General features: G+C 42.1%; 1 protein-coding gene across 5 annotated transcripts in view; it reads left to right on the top strand.

Moving 5' to 3' along the window:
• BCL2L14 (BCL2 like 14) overlaps positions 1-12,618 on the top strand; it is a 51,056-nt gene that overhangs the window by 17,455 nt on the left and 20,983 nt on the right. For all 5 annotated transcript variants that reach the window (XM_004755840.3, XM_013057914.2, XM_004755839.3 and 2 more), the window contains exon 2: positions 1,506-1,560. The gene's annotated coding sequence lies outside the window, so the exon portion shown is untranslated. The remainder of the gene's footprint in view (positions 1-1,505; positions 1,561-12,618) is intronic.

Raw genomic sequence — 12,618 nt, 5'->3', positions numbered from 1 at the left:
TTGAGACTGTAAATGAATCAGGCTGATGAACAGCAGATATTCTCCTGACCTGGGCTCTCTGAGCAAGAGCCTTATGAATGAGGCAAGATGGCAGAAGAGCTCAGGACCAAGGGTAGGAAGCAAAACTGTGTTGTAAAGAAAACCAGGTAGACCTTAGGGGAGGGGGCCTAATGGGATGTCACAATCAATACCTGCAGCAGTTAGGGAGACATCTTGGAAAGGAGGCTCAAAAACGGGGAAAACAGGGGCACCTGGGTGGCTCAGTGGGTTAAAGCCTCTGCCTTCAGCTCAGGTGATGATCCCAGGGTCCTGGGATCGAGTCCCGCATCGGGCTCTCTGCTCCGCAGCGAAGCCTGCTTCCCTTCCTCTCTCTCTGCCTGCCTCTCTGCCTGCTTGTGACCTCTGTCTGTCAAATTAAAAAAAACAAAAAAAAAAAAACAAAAAACAAAAACGGGGAAAACAGGGACTTGAGAGCAACACCAGAGGGGTACCTACTAAATGCTGAGAAGCCTATGAAAATCAAAAGATTGTAGCCAGAAGCTTACAGAAGTCTATCCAGGACCCAGACAGGAAAGAAATAGCCAGGACCATAATTTGAAAATGAAATGGAATGGCAAGAAGAAACAGAAAAACTGTACCTTCAAGTCTAAAAGCCCAGAAGGGACGGGTGTGGGGCCTCCAGGTGGAAGGGCTTGATACGTTTTGAATAATGCAGTGACCCGAAACTAAGCTGCAAGGTTTCAAGATACAACCAGGAGACACTCAGGACTTTTCACTGTAGTAAATGTTCAGCATGAAGTTGACCTTCTGAGTGCACGGGACAGCAGTGAGCAGGACAGGAAAACGCAATGGAAGGGATATTGCAAGAAACACAGCAAGTGGGGAGAGGAGCTGGCTTTTCGTGGAGATAGTCTCCTTTAGCACACCGGGCTCATGAGAGCCAAGAAGGCACCTGAGTGCCATCCCTGGACCCAGGTCTGCCAGGCTCGGTCTCAAACCAGTGAGTGCACCAGGACCCCTCCCATCTGCTGTGTCTGGGACTCCATGTGGACCCGAACACTGCACCAAGATCTTTAGTGTTGCTGAAACACAGCTAACTAACAAGGACGCTCAGGGATGTAGCCTATATTCCTGCCTACTGCATCCCTGACAGTGGGATCCCTCTCTTTGAATAAGTTCACTGATGGGCTCTCACTTCTCATGAGACTCCCATGTCCTCATTAAAGCACTGTCATGTGCAGAATTCTCTCCAATCAGCTGGATCATATCCGCCCTCTGGTGACTCCCAGCCCCCAGTCCTCATTCTGCTCTCCGGGGCTAAGTAGTTAAATCTAATCCTCCCTCCCCCTGAGACCGAGTTCCATTCCCCTTAAATCGTCACCCTTCTAGGATAAATGGTCCACATTACACAACCTTAATGACTAAGTTGATGAGCATTTCCTGATGGTCTTGATGTGAGCAGAGCTCAGGGCCCATGCTGAGTAAGTTGTCTCTTTGCTCTTCAGGTCAACAAGATGAACACAGAAACATGGATAATGAACTCTAAAACAAAGAAAACTGGTAAGTATCATTTAAAAATGTTCAGAACTTGCTATGGTGTAGCTCTGGGGAAAGGGTAGACTAGTTCTCATTGGGGGATCTGAAGAGGCCTCTAAGAAGTGGGATTTGAGCTGGGACTTGAAAGATTTTGGCAAGCAAATGCACGGAAGGAGGCAGGTGGGGAGTGAACTAAACAGAGGACATGGGCTGGAGGACCCTGGTCCTTAATTTCCTACTTGATCTTGAGCATATTTAAAATGAGGGCCCTAGGGGCACCTGGGTGGCTCAGGAGTTAAGCGTCTGCCTTCGGTTCAGGTCATGATCCCAGGGTCCTGGGATTGAGCCCCACATCGGGCTCCCTGCTCAGCAGGAAGCTTGCTTTTCCCTCTCCCACTCCCCCTGCTTGTGTTCCCTCTCTTGCTGTGTCTCTCTCTCTGTCATATAAATAAATAAACATCTTTAAAATATATGTAAAAAATAAAATAAGATAAAATGAGGGCCCTAAACTAAATGATCTCTACTGTGTAGTGATAGAGACCCCAAAGGTCTGAATCAGAACATTCCAACTTAGGCAAGAATCCAAAACTATGATCCCTGCTCATATTAAGGGAGTGGTGTGAGTGTTTGGAACAGGTGGCGGAGGGGGAAAAGAGGAGGATCCTTCCTTCACTGTTCTTCCTGTCACACTGATACAGCACCCTTCACCATCGTGACCATGTCATTTTGGGACACTGACAATGTCCTTCTTAGAATAGCACTTGTTATGAGCCAGACACCTTTGGAAGCATCATATATTTACACTTACATTCCACTGAATCCTCAGAACAACCCTCTGAGATAAGTACAAATTTGATCCTTCCCATTTTACAGAACCACCCAGGTGCCCCATCTTTTGTCATTAATATTTTCAAGAACTTCAGGGCAGGCTGGCACTCCAGGCCTGTACCACTCCTTTGTATTTGCTTTTTGTCCTAGCCACTGACAAAGATTCTGTTCTTGACTGAACCCCAGCCAGGCTCCTCTGGCCCAAAGAGGCCCCATCCTTGGGCTTGTTCCCCAAGAGCCCAGTTTTATAAGAATCCTGCCAAGTTGGTTTAGCCAGAATCCCCCACCCTTGATATCTGACCAGATCCTTCATTTCCAACCATCCCCCAGGGAACGTCTGGCCACCCTGGCCTGCCTCCAGCAAGAATCCTATCAGGTTGGTTTAGCCAGATTCCCCTCCTTATCCCTGATTCTTCTTCTTGCAATTTTCTATCCACTGACCCCTCCACCCTGCTCCTTGGCTAGGAAGTCCCACTATTCCCAGCCAGATTCAAAGCTAAGCCCAGTCCCCCTCTCCTACTGCAAAACCTCAACGCAGGGTCCCTCTACCTAGTCCTGAATATTGTCTACCTTATCATTTTAACAAGTGACAGAGTAACTTTTTAACAATAACTCCTTTGGGTACCTTTTACACGTGTTCTTTTAAAGTGAGAGCTCATGCAAGAACTTCCATTCAGCCTCAGAATCAAATGTCTTGTCTTGGCTTCCTTCTCCAGATGATTCCCTTCTACTTCCTACCTAATAAGAGGCAGAATCAGGATTCAGCTCCAACCTATTAGCCTATACAGCCAGAGCCCTTATGATACTGTCTTATTTCTAAATGGGTCAATAAATCTGTTAAAAACAGTCAATGCTAACACCCTGAGATCTCTATCCAAATGCCTCTCAATGAATTAGACAATCAAAGAAGAGTCTGACGGAAACATGAGGTGCAGAGAATGAATTGATTTAACCAATGTTAGGAGATAATTTCTTCCAAGGTAAAAAAAAAAAAAAAAAAAAAAAAAAAACCGTGGGTAAAGTGGTAAGGACAGCTTGTAAACAGTAGAATACTACTGCCATGGGGAAAAGAGTCCAGTGTGAGCTGTACTAAACTTGGATTTGCTCAGGGATGAATGGGTATTTCAAAGGGAGAATGAGAGCCAGTGAGCTGCAGAGAGTGAAAAATTTCAAAACAGACTGAAAGCTGGGTCCATGCAAAACCATCTGGGTTGGTTGGGCTCCAACCCTCCCACAGAGACAGCAGACAGGGGCCCTGTGCTCAGGTGTTGGCTGGAAAAAACAGTAAGTTCTTTTGTGATTCTTGAGTTTGCTGGGCAAGCACACTAAGGGAGCTTAGCTAGGCCACTGTAGGGTACGGATGAGGCCATGTGCTCTTGGAAATTATGTTAGAGCTCCATTCAAGTCTTTACGGGCCAAGGTTGAGGCTTAGTCAATAAAGAGCTCAGAATGAGTCTGGTTAGATTATGGTCAAAGAGAACCTTTGTCAACTCCTACATAATAAAAAAGAACATGTCAAATATTGTATTTACCTTATTAATGGAGGGTGGAACTGATATAATATTACAACCAGTTCAAGGGAGAACTCAAACTGTGACCCATTTATAGTCAGCTAAGGAATACTGGAATCAATGACAAACAGAGGCAAACTGGAAAAACAGGTCAATACCCTCGGACAATCAAGAGCCCCATTCCTCTGGGAAACCATCTGCATTTTAATGGAAAGAACACTTTGCTGTTACTATCAGTCTTCTTTAAGTCAGCTTTGGTCTTACTGAGTTGTAAAATAACCCAATTGATGGAAAGCCCGCAAAGGTGCGCATAGATATAAAATCAAAAAATCTCCAAGGGCGGGGCACCTGGGTGACTCAGTGGGTTAAAGCCTCTGCTTTCGGCTCAGGTCATGATCCCAGGGTCCTGGGATCAAGCCCCGCATTGGGCTCTCTGCTCAGCAGGGAGCCTGCTTCCTCCTCTCTCTCTGCCTGCCTCTCTGCATACTTGTGTTCTCTGTCAAATGAATAAATAAAATCTTAAAAAAAAAAAAAAATCTCCAAGGGCTCCAGCATTCCACTGAAAAGATATGCAATAATATCTTTTGGTCAATTTCAAAATCTTCTTGTTTTTCCCCATACAGCTCAACAGCAGTAAAAGTGATTCAAGAAAATAAAAAAATTTAAAAAATTTAAAAAATTAAAAAATAAAAATAAAAAAAGAGGGAGAGCCTGGATGGCTCAGTCGGTTAAGCATCTACCTTCAGCTCAGGTCATGATCTCAGGGTCCTAGGATCAAGCCCCACATAGGGTTTTCTGCTTGGATGGGAGTCTATTTCTCCTCCTCCCTACTGTTCATCTCTCTCCTCTCTCTCTCAAATAAATAAACAAAATATTTTTAAAAATATTAAAAAGGTGATTGAAAAACATCAGTGATCAGGGATAGGTCTATACAGTAAGTATGAAGAAGACAGTCAGTTTCAGTGGTTAGGTTCCTGAACTCTGAAGCCTGGCCACCTAGGCTCCCTCAAATTCCAACTTCGCCACTTTTGATTGTGTTATGTTGGGCAATTTTACTCAGTTTCTTTGTGCTTCAAATTCCCCATCTGTAAGATGGGCATAACTAGTAATTATTACATAGCTGAGTTAATCACTGATAAAAGTTCAGTAAATTACAGATGCCACCGTGATGCCTGTTGGAGCCTGTGGCCATGAAAGCATGCCTATCTTTAGTCTACAAGGCAGGCTTGGCTAGGCCAGAATTCTATCTTCATGATCACTAAATTCTACACCAGGGTCAACATTAATTCTTTCTCCCAAGTTTCCCATTGCTTCTAGTAGACTAACCAGTTCTTCTCTCCCACGCATAACATTCAAGTGTAGGCAAAATTTATCACCATTGCTTCCTTTGACTTTAGAGATGACATTAGCATCAAGTACAAGGTTCTCTTTGTTTGTTGGGAATGTTTAGTGAAAGTCAAGTTAGTTTAAGTCTGCTGTCCCAATTAAACTCTGCTTCTGTGCCAGTGTGATCTCTGTAACCACCATCCATCTTCCTTCTGGTCATAACAACTCCCCAAGACTATCACTTTAATTCCTTTATTTTGTCTTCACTCATACATTCTAACCACAACTTACCACATCTCTATTTGTAGATGACATATTATAACTCTAACCACAACTTACAACTTACTCATACATTCTAACCATAACTTAGAGGAGGGTGAAAACTTCACCTGGGACCCTGCAAATTAGACAAAGGCAGATTAACAACAGAAAAATAAATATAAGTTTATTAACACATACAACTTACATACACATGGGAGAAACTCAGTGATGAGTAACTCAAAGGGGTGGCTAGAACTTGGGACTTATATAGCATCTTAACAGAAGAACAATACATCTCCACAACTATAGCAAACAAAGAAGCCATTATTAATAGGCATGTAAGCACGGGCTGTGGCCATCCCCTAGGGCTCTGAGCAGAGGGAACAGGCAAAATTTCTCACTTTAGAGTCTTACCCAGGAAAGTTTATACTTTACAAGTTGCTGCCCAAGGGTCTTGCTTCTAATTAGCAGACATCTAAGTGCTAACTGCAATCCTTCCCAGAGCCTGAAAGAGCTGATGGGCACTTCCCCTGCCTCCTCCCTCCTACTGACTCCAATAGTAAAACCAAATTGTTGGTATCTCCTTGGAAGAATCTTATCAACATATCTAGTGTCCCAACTTTTAAGATTGCCACCTGAGGAATGGGCTGCCAAATCCCCCAGCTTTGATAGCCAACATAGCTTGCCTCTGCCTTCTCCCTCTAGCCCACTCCAAATCACCAGCATCTCCCTGGAAGGAACTTATCTGGCACCCCAGCTTTTGCAGATGCCAGCCAAAGGATGGACCCCCAGATCACCTGGTTCTAAAAGCCAACAGGGCTTGTATTCACAGATCCCACAGGACTATAGCAACCAATGAAGAAGTTCTTAAATGCATGCAGGGGTGCCCACCATCACAGCTGTACACTGAGATCCTGTGCAAAGGAAGCAGGCAAAAAAGCCCACCTCCCAGTTTCTACTGGAAGAACTCTAATTACATACTTTCCCAGCTGCTGCCTAAGGGTTTGGCTTCCAATCAGCCAGCATCTAGGTGCAAACTATGATTCTACCCTTTGGGACACTGACAGGCTTTGGCACACCCTCAGCTATTGGGCGCCACTAAGAACAAAGCTTAGATCATCACAAACTTTTGAGAGACAACCAAGAGCCACTAGTAAAGATATTGAATCAGTACTCAAAAACCTCCCCACAAAGATAATAAAGATGGCTTCATTGGTAAATTATACTAAACATTTAAAGAATTAATACCAATACTTCTCAGTCTCCCAAAAAATAGAAGGCAAGGGAATACTTCCAAACTTGTTTTATAATATCAACATTACCCTGATACCAAAACCAGGCAAGAATACTACAAGAGAAGAAAATTAAAGACCAAAATCCCAGATGAACATAGATGCAAAAACCCTCAAAAAATATTAGCAAACCAAATTCAATCATACATTAAAAGAACCAATACACTATAATCAAGTGGGATTTATTCCAGGGATGCAAGGATGTTTCAATATTCACAAATCAATACGACCACTCCATACAACAAAATGGAAGATAAAAATCGTATGACCATCTCAGTAGATGCAGAGAAAACATTTTTTTTTTAAGATTTTATTTATTTATTTGACAGAGAGAGTTCACAGTAGACAGAGAGGCAGGCAGAGAGAGAGAGAGGGAAGCAGGCTCCCTGCTGAGCAGAGAGCCCTATGCGGGACTCGATCCCAGAATCCTGAGATCATGACCTGAGCCAAAGGCAGCGGCTTAACCCACTGAGCCACCCAGGTGCCCTCAGAGAAAACATTTGACTAAAGTCAATTCATCTCATGACAAAAACTCTCAAGAAACTGACTATACAAGGAACACACCTCAACATAATAAAGGCCAAACATGACAAACCCACAGCTAACATCATACTCAGTGGTGAAAACTGAAAGCTTTTCCTCTAAGATCAGGAGGAAAAAAAAGGATGCCCACTCTAGCCATTTCGGTCAACATAATACTAGAAGTCCTAGCCAGAGCAATTAGGCAAGAGAAAGAAGTAAAAGATATCCAAACAAGAAAGGAAGAAATAAAATCATCTCTATTTGTAGATGACATATTATAACTCTAAAGACTCCGCCAAAAAAACCCTGTTAGACCTACTAAATGAATTCAATAAATTTCAGATACAAAACACAATACACAAAAATCAGTTGCATTTATATATACTAACAATGAACCAATGGTAAAAGAAAACAGTCCATTTACAGTATCCATTTTACAGTAGCATCAAAAATAATAAAACACAGAGCGCCTGGGTGGCTCAGTGGGTTAAAGCCTTGCCTTCGGCTCAGGTCATGATCCCAGGGTCCTGGGATCAAGCCCGCATCGGGCTCTTTGCTCGGCGAGGAGCCTGCTTCCCTTCCTCTCTCTCTGCCTGCCTCTCTGCCTACTTGTGATCTGTGTGTGTCAAATAAATAAAATCTTTTAATAAAATAATAATAATAATAATAAAACACTTCAGCATGAATTTAACCAAGGAGACAAAAATTTATACCCTGAAAACTATAAAACATTGGTGTAAGAAATTTTAAAAGACACAAATAAATGGGTAGATATTCATGTTCATGGATGAGAAGAATTAATACTGTTAAAATGTCCATACTATCCAAAGTCATACACAGATTCAGTGCCATCCCTATCAAAATCCCATTGGCATTTTTCACAGAAATAGGAAAATAATCCTAAAATTTGTAAGGATCCACACGAAATTCTAAAGAGCTAAATCAATCTTGAGCAAGAAAAACAAAACAAAACTAGAGGCAACACACTTCCTGATTTCAAACTATATTACAGACTGTAGTCATCAAATCAGTATGGTGTTGGCATTAAAAACAAATACATAGATCCATGGAACAGAAGAGAAAGACAAAAAACAAACCCATGTGTATAAGGTCCATTAATTTTCATCAAAGTAGCCAAGAATATGCAATAGGGAAAGGATAGTCTCTCAAATAAATGGTGTTAGGAAAACAGGATATCTTCCTGCAGATGAATGAAACTGGAGTCCTACCTTATACCACACACAAAAATTAACAAAATTGATTAAAGACTTGATCGTAAGACCTGAAACTGTAAAACTGTTAGAAGAAAACATGAATTAAACTCTTTGGCATTGGTCCTGGTGATGATTTTTTTGGATTTGACACTAACAGCAAAGGGAACAAAAGCAAAAATAAGCAAATGAGACTACATCAGACTAAAAAGCTTCTGCATAGCAAAGGAAACCACCAACAAAATGAAAAGTCAGTGTATGCTGTGGGAGAAAACATTTGTAAAGAAAATGTCCACTAAAGGGTTAATATCCAAACTGTACAAGGAACTCACACAACTTAATGGCACAGAAACTGCCAGTTTTGTAAATGGGCAAAGAACCTCCGCAGACATTTTGCCAAGGAAGAGTTACAGCCAGCCATCAGCACATGAAAAGGTGCTTGTATTCTCTAATCATCAAGGAAATGCAAATCAAAACCATGATAAGTATCAACTCACACCTGCTAGGTTGCCTCTTATCAAAAAGGCGAGAAGTAGTAAATGCCCTTGAGGCTGTGGAGAAGAAGGGAACTCTCCTGGGCTGCTAGTGGGAACGTCAACTGGGAACACACACTATGGAAAACGATGTGAAGTTAACTCAAGAAACAGACATAAAATATTTTCAGCCTTAAAAGAGAAGGAAACCTTGCCATTTGTGACAACATGAAGGAGCCTGGAGGGCATTATGCTAATTGAAATAAGCCAGACAGAGGAAGACAAATATTACATGGCCTCACTCATATGTGGAATCCGAAACACAAGAAGAAACTCACAGAGACAGTGTAGAGTGCTGCCAGGAGCTGGGGGTAGGGAAATAGGAGGTTAAAGGTTACAAAGTGTGTTATAAGATGTGTAAGATCTGAGGATCTAATGTATAGCATGGTGACTATATGGCTGATAAGACTGTATCGTAATATCAAAATTTAAGAGAACTTAACGTGTTCTCAAGTGATGAATGTGCTAATTAACTCTGTGATGAAGATTCTCTCATATGTATCAAATACATTTCATATATCAAATCAAGATGTTGTACATTTTAAACGTATTACAATTTTATTTGTCAGTTACACCTCAGTAAAGCTGAGGGGGGACAATAAATTTGTACAGAAGTGGCAAAGTAAAAGGGCTTTGGGGCTTTTGGGGATGGTAAACCGTGGGCAGGTAAATATATGGGGAAACTAATGGGAGATTAGAGTTGTTGTAGTAAGGTTTCTCTGTCGATTCCTCTCGTGCCAGCTCTAGGCTGGGAAGAGTCTGGTGTAGTCTCCTGTGGTTCAGAATCATCCTTCTTAATCAGGCAGAAGGCAGACTTTTTCTTGTGTCGGCTTCTTCTTAATTGCTCTCAGCTCAAAATACTCCTGGGGGCCAAAGTGGCATGTTTTGAAGTACTTTAGTCTGAACCCCTTCACAGATAGACTTTGTAACAAATGGTGCTTCTCCTCTGCTCCTTTTTTCCCCTCAAATGTTTCATTTGAACCAGTTGTGCTCCTTTGTTGCTTCATTTCATCCAGTTTCATCACTGAGATTGAAAGAAAGATGAGAGTCAGCCCCAGAATAACATGGTGTCCATTCCAAAGTCTGGACTCATATGGACTTTCAAGTCTTATTTGGTATTCACTTGATGCTCACTTACAGAGATGGGCAAAAACCCCAGCGTCTTCCTGAGGGTGAGCTTCTTATCCATACCTCCAAACACATAGGGATTTTTCCCTTGGACATAGTTCCCATAATAATTTAAACAAATTCCAGAATCTAAGATTAAGGCAAACTGAAAATAAATGTAACAATTTCAAAAATAGCCATCATTGGGGCGCCTGGATGGCTCAGTGGGTTATAGCCTCTGCCTTTGACTCAGGGCATGATCTTGGGGTCCTGGGATCAAGCCCCGAATCGGGCGCTCCGCTCAGCGGGGATCCTGCTTCTCCCTCTCCCTCTGCCTGCCTCTCCGCCTACTTGTGATCTCTGTCAAATAAAAAAATAAAATCTTAAAAAAAAAAAAAAACATCGTCCATAATTCAACTCCTAGGAATCATTCCTCAGGAAACAATACAAAATACGGGCAAAGATGACAAAACTATACTCGGCAACATCGTTTGTAGTGGCAAACACATGAAAATAAACAGAACATTTGGCAAATAGCTGCCTGGCGGAATAATTTTAGTGCTGCCATTCCCTGGACTTAACGCAGCCATTAAAAATTCTATTTCAAAATATGTTGGTGTGGAGATAACCTTATGATAGAGGTTAAATGCAAAAAGCAAGTCAGAAGGGGCACCTGGCTGCCTCACCTGGGAGAGCACCGGGCTCTTGATCTCAGGGTGATGAGTTCAAGCCCATTCGGCACGCAGCTTACTTAAAGAAATGAAAGTCATAAAGCTATGATAACATCTTAACTATGTAAAACCATGTACATTGTATTTGTTCAGGAATCCTTCTGGTTGAAATAAACACTCTAATTAGCTGAATTTTTTTAAAAAATGCTTTGGTAAAAGGTATCTTCCAACCCCCAGGTGGCAAGTGGAGAGCTCTGAGGAACCAGGCAGCACTGTCTCCTACTCCCCGGGACCTTATTGCTCCCCAGTTCTCTCTTGATTGATTAGTTCCTCCATCACTTTGTCTGCCAGCTTTTACTCCTCCGCTGTGTGGGACCCAAGCATGACCTCCCAGTGAAAACACCCAGAAGAGACTGGCTGGAATCCCAGTAACATAGTTCCAAATTTCCAGCTTATGGAATTGAACTGGCCCAGCTTGGGTAATAGGCAATCCGCCTCTCATCCAGTTGGCTGTGATTAGACAGGCAAAGGGTCATTTTGTCCAGGGCCAGGGTGCCTCCCCATCAGTGCATAATAGGAAGTGGTGCGAAAGGGAAGGGAGTGGACAGGGCAGACGCTCGAGAGGTAGTTAGACGTTATTGTCATAGAAGGAAATACACCAAATTTTTAATAACATTTACCAACTGACAGGATCATGATGGGCTTAATTTATGTATATGCTATTTTACATTTTACAAGTTTTCTATAACACTATGTGTATTTTTAGAATCAGGAGAAAAGTGGGTTTGGTTTTTTGGTTTTTTGTGTTTTGTTTTTTTTTTTAATTTTTAATATATAACATGTACTAAATCCCTTCCCTATTATGTGCTAGCTTTTGGGTATGGAAGTTGGCCAAGTAATGATTAATGGACGGTCTCTATCCTTGATGAGCTTGCCTCCCTGTGCAAGTTCCCCTTCTTGTGTTTGTACTTAACCTTGCCAAGACCTTGTGGGATTGTAAATGGTTTCTGCGACCAATGTCACTAAGTGATACAACTCTGAAAACCAATAACAACTCAAGCCCCTACTATCTGATTTAGTTATTGATGATAGGCATTTGTTGGTTCTTGAAACGTTTCAAATCAATAGATTTTTTTTAAAACAAGGTTTTTTTTTTTTTAAGATTTTATTTATTGAGAGAGAGAGAAAGTGCAGGTGTGTGCACAGGTACAAGCAGGAGAGAGGGCAGAAGGAGAAGGAGTGAGACGCTCAAGCGGACTCCCCACTGAGCTCAGAGCCCCACGCGGGGCTCGATCTCACAACCTTGAGATCACAACCTGAGTGGAAATCCAGAGTCAGACACTTAACTGACTGAGCCACGCCAGGGCCCCAAAACGACTAAGTTTTTCTAAAAAGAAAAACCATTCTTAGTATTTTGTTACCCCTTGAGGTGACTGGCATGCACATGTCATATTCTGTAAATACTAGTTTGCTGGGTTAACATTCTTGAGTCCCCAAAGATCTGACTTTCCCATAACCCCTGTCCGTTTGCTTCTCCGGGATCTGTTTGCCTAATATTTAAACGGCCAGTTCTTCCTTCACTTTTGTGCAATTAGCCTTAATTCCTTTTTCCCCATTCACACTTCTTCATCTTCATGTTCCCCTGGCCAGCTCCTGAGTTTTCAGGATCACACATATAGCCATAAATGTCTCTTTCAGTCAACAATCTGGGTAGAATGTGAAATCATTTTTAACTCTCTTCTTTCATATACATAGGGAACTCCATCTTTAAAACTGTGGGGAAAAAATGAACTTGTGTGGCTTCTATAGCTGGGGTTAAA

The sequence above is a fragment of the Mustela putorius genome, unplaced genomic scaffold, assembly GCF_011764305.1.
Source record: "Mustela putorius furo isolate JIRA1106 unplaced genomic scaffold, ASM1176430v1.1 tig00537227_pilon_pilon_pilon, whole genome shotgun sequence".
NCBI lineage: Eukaryota > Metazoa > Chordata > Mammalia > Carnivora > Mustelidae > Mustela > Mustela putorius.
The sequence above is the reverse complement of the archived record's forward strand: the minus strand, read 5'-3'. Positions and strand labels throughout refer to the sequence as shown.